The sequence below is a fragment of the Octodon degus genome, unplaced genomic scaffold (genome assembly GCF_000260255.1).
Source record: "Octodon degus isolate 3935 unplaced genomic scaffold, OctDeg1.0 scaffold00089, whole genome shotgun sequence".
In the NCBI taxonomy this organism is placed as follows: domain Eukaryota; kingdom Metazoa; phylum Chordata; class Mammalia; order Rodentia; family Octodontidae; genus Octodon; species Octodon degus.
In genome coordinates, this window is record NW_004524665.1 from 9,346,361 (window position 1) to 9,351,192 (window position 4,832).

A 4,832-nucleotide genomic window follows, 5' to 3' on the forward strand; every position below is an offset into this window, starting at 1 on the left:
CAACAATATGCAATGTATTAATTATTGTAACTATCCTACTAACCTGTTTTGAAACTATCTCAATACTATTTGTTTCTCAATAAAAAAGATACATTTAGAAATAAGTTAAATAAATAAATTAATTAATTAAATAGAAAAATCAGGACAACCAAATATGGTTCTTTGAAAAGACTAATATAATTTATACCTTTTTTTATCAATGCTATGGTTGTGCCTAGGTGTCCCCCTAACTGCCTCATGCAGTCATGGGGCGGCTTCTATAGTTTGTGACTAATCCATGATCCAATGCAAGATTACGGGTGTGAGTGCTACACCTGCCCTGGGCGGGTAATCTGCATACAGTGCAGGGAAGGGATGCAGGCTTGCGAGCGTCCGTAGCTGCTGCTCCTTCCTTTGCTCCTTTCTGTTTTCTGCCACCGTGAACTGCCGCCCTCTGCCCTGTTCCACTCCGCTTTGGCATCAGTTGAGTATGCACTGAAACCTCCACTGTGAACTAAATAAATCTTTCCTTCCCTAGTTTTGGGTGTCAGGTATTTTGTCCTAACAATGAGAGAAAAATAACTGAAACAATCAATAAAACTGACAACTTTTAGATCTATAAAACTGATAACACTTAGGCTAGCAGAGGAGGAAGAAATAAGGACACTGCTATAAATATTAGAAACCAGAGAGGGCACACTGTTATACACACCATGGAAATTAAAATGATCGTAAAGGAGCATCAGGAACAACTCTTTGAAACTGATAAGCAAATGCAATAGATGAATTCTTCGAAAGCTAAAATTTGATAAAACTCACACACAAATCATGATCTCAGCGGGTGGGGAGATAATTCAGTGGCTTAAGCATCTGCCTGGCAAGCACAAGGTCCAGAGCTCCATCCCTGGTACTGAAAAAAATGCCACTCAGGATGCCTGCCAAGAGCAAGCAGACATATCTGGCAGGCTATACAACAAAAACATGATCTCAGTGGTCTTTAATTTACTAAAGCAGTTGAATCAGTAACTAGTGAAACAGATACCTCAGGCTAACATGAGCTCATGAGAGAATTCTACCAAATATTTCAGGAAGCAATTACACCAATTTTCTATAATTTCTTCCAGAAGGCAGAAGTATAGAGAATACTAGTACTAATAAATTTGAAATCAGCACCACCCTAATGCCACATAAAGACATTTCAAGAAAATGGTAAACTAATTTCACACGAAAAAAAATCAACAAAATATCAAACCAAATGCAAAAACACAGAGTTGTACAATATGACCACATTGCACATTATCTTATGTAGGCAAGGCTAGCTCAATCAAGTATCAGTTAATATGATGTATCACATCAACAGGCTAAAATAGAAAAATCACACAGTCACACCAATTTATGCAAGAAAAACATCTGATGAACTACAACAATCATTCATTATAAAAGTGCTCAGCAAGCTAAGCATCAACAAAACCTTTCTTAACTTGGCAAAGAATTTCCACAACACCCTCAATTACACTTAATGGGAAGCAGAAGCTTTCTCACAAAAGTCAGGAACAAGGAGGCAAGGACGTCTCCTTTCATCAGCTCTTTTCCACATCACAGTGGAATTCATCTAATGCAACAAGACAATAAAGGAAAGTATTTAGTTTTGAATAGAAGAAAAATAGAGTCTTTGTTCACAGAAGACATCGTCACCCTGTAGAAAATTTAAAAGAAATGACAAAAATGCCTCTTTCATTTAATAAACAATTGCAACAAGGTTACAGAATACAATGTTAATATGCAAAATTTGACCATTTTTCTATGTACCAAAAATTAGTAAGTGCTATTTGAAATTAAAAATTACAATACCAATTACACTAGTACTACACAAAATGAAATCATGAACTGTAAATCTAACAATATACATATATTATATATTGTAATCTTCCTCATAGATTACATATATATATGTAATTACATATATATACATATATATACATATATATACATATATACATATATATACATATATATACACATATATATGGAAAATTACAAAGTAATGTTGAAAGAAATCAAAGAGAATAGAGAATAAGAAGCCAGGAGGTGACTTCTGAAGATGAGGAAGTGTGGGGGAGGAAAGAGAAAGGGGGCAGGGGGACTGAAGTCACCTAAAATAACTGTCTATGCCAATTTCTCAAAATATATCATAGCATTGGGTAATATAAACATGCACTAATAAAATATAATTTTAAAATATGAATTGAAAATAGTTCTAAGATAAGCAAGAGGAATTAAATAGAGAGGTAATCCATGTTCATGGAAGAAAGACAATACTGTCAGGATGTGAGCTCTTTCTGTCTTGATCTATAGATTCACTACAACCCCAGACACAGTCACAGGAGCTACTTTACGGACACCGTACTTTGCATCTGGAACGTTCCCCAAGGCCCACTGTTGGAGGCTGGTCCTCAGGTCCCATGACTGTTGACCAGCACTACGGTCTTTCAACAGCAGCTCCCAGTGGGAGGAAGTTAGGTCCCTGGGATGCGTCCTTGAATGTCACGGATTGGAGAGCAGTGACCCCTTGCTGTGTGTTTCCTGGCTGTCCTGAGGGACAGCGCCTTCTCCATGTACTCCTACTGTGGGATACTGCATCACTACAGGCCCCAAAGCAATGGGGCTTATCAACCATGAACTTAAACCCCCACAACTATGAGCCCAAATAAACATTTTCCTGTTCAAATGGATTTTTTTCTGGCATTTATTTATGGCAACATAAAGCTAACACAGTAGACACTGACAAACTTATTCTAAAATAGACAGGGAAAAGACCCAGAATATCCGACACACTGTAGTACAGAATAAGAATCTTCAACAACTGATGCTGTCTGAGAGCCTACAGCAAATGGGACAATGTGTGTGCTAAAGAAGCAACTGATTGAAACAGAATAGAGACCTGAAGCGGACACTCAAATACAGTGAAGGGGTGTCTGGAAAGCGAGCAAAGGCAGTAACACAGAGTAAACACGGGCTTTTCAGCGACAGTGCTGGAATAACTGTCGTGTTCGGGGAAATAATGAATCTGCAAACATACTTCACACACCCCACAAAAACTAACTCAGCCTTGATCACAGAGAAGAAGGCAAAATGCCAGAAAGGAAATTCCCAGGAGATGGAAGAAAGCCTAGGTGACTCTCGGGGATGACTTCAAATGCCACACCAAGGTCACAGCTCATGAGAGAGAGAACGGGTAAGTCAGGCTTGATTCAAATGAAAATTGCCACACTTCAAAAGACATTGTCAAGAGGGCGAAAGATCAAGCCACAGATGCAGGACAATATTTGCAAAAAGCACTTCTCATAAAGGATTTTATCAGAAATATAAAAAAGATTCCTGAAAACAGTATGAAAGCAACTTCCCTAAAAACTTCACCCAAGCCCTAACAGAGAATTTCACCAAGGAAGAGGCTTAGATGGCAAAGTGACACTGAGGATGGTTCTCAGACGATCTGACCTCCGGGTCATGCGAGCAGGCAGCCAGGGGATGCACTACGCTGAGTCAGAGTGCTGCAGTCTGGACCCTGGTGGCAGCAGCGCTGACAGCACGTGGAGAACAGGCACTCTCGCTCAGGGTTGGTCTCAGCACATGTGCATCGTCTGCTCGGGGGACGGACTGAGAGCTTTTACAAAACTAGACCAGATGGGTGAGCAGTGCACCACTGGTCTGCACTCGAAGCCACGGACACCATGTCCACACAGAGTCCTGCACACAAGCCTGATGGCCGCTGCGGTGGTCAGCGTGCAGCGCCAGTTTATTTGGCCTCGGGATCCACGCGCGGCGCTGCGGCGGCACAACTGGCAGGGTCTGTGAGGCGTGGAGATGGGCTCTGGTCTGCCCTGGCGCCGCCTCTCTGCGGCCGTTCCCCAGCTGTCCCGGGCCGCCAGGGACTGAGGCGCTGCACCCGTGCTCTTCTGCTGGGATGGCGCTGCCTTGGGGCCAGACAATCAGAACCACCTGAGACAGCAAACTTAACCCTCGCCTCCTTCAAGCCGTGGACGGTGGATGCTGTGTCTCGGCAAGGAAAACCCGCCGTCGAGTAGCTCTGCGCGTACCTGCGGCAGCTGTAGACATCCTTCAGTAAGGGAATGCATAATAAATGCGATATATTTAGAGATTGGAGTATTGTTCAGGGTTTAGAAAGATAAGCTACGAAGTCATGAAAGACACCGCGAGGGAAGGTGTCACCAAAACGGCAGACTAGGAGGCTGGTATGTTCACATGGCCACGAAAGCAGCAATGTCGCCAACCACCCACAGGTAAGTGTCTTTGCAGGAGTCCAGGAATCCAGCAGAAAAATCACAGTGCATCATCAGAATAAAACAGTGTGAATGTAAGAACAAATAGTGGCCGGGGAGACAGCTCAGCGGCACAAGCGCTGGCCTGGCAAGCGCAAGGCCCTGAGTTAGATCTCTGGTTAAAAAAGAAAGAACGAACAAACCCTAAAAGCAAGACGCTGCAAGGGTGAGAAGAACAGACTCATGTCACCCCGCTTCACTGCCTCCAAGCGGCAGCTCAGGGCCGGGAGAAACGCTCCGCCTGCAGACACCCCAGAGGAAGCGCGACGCTGCGGCGAGCGCGCCCTGCCGGCCGTGGGGCGGCGCCCAGGGAGCACCCCGGGGTCTCCAGCGCGAGCGCGCGCGGAGGCGATGCGGTGGGTGAGCCGCTGGGAAAGCGCGGCGAGGAAAGTGAGGGCGGCAGGGACGTGGCGGGGGCGCCTCCGCGCTTCTGCTTCCTGTTCTGACTCCAGCAAAGCGGCTGCTGCCCTGCCACGTGCTCGTGCGTGGCCGCCCAGGAGGCCCGCGGCCTCC

At 44.6% G+C, this 4,832-nt stretch overlaps 1 pseudogene; it reads left to right on the top strand.

Moving 5' to 3' along the window:
- The window catches only part of LOC101584302, a 10,846-nt pseudogene extending 6,081 nt beyond the window's left edge, over positions 1-4,765 (top strand).
- The last annotated feature ends 67 nt before the right edge of the window (positions 4,766-4,832 follow it).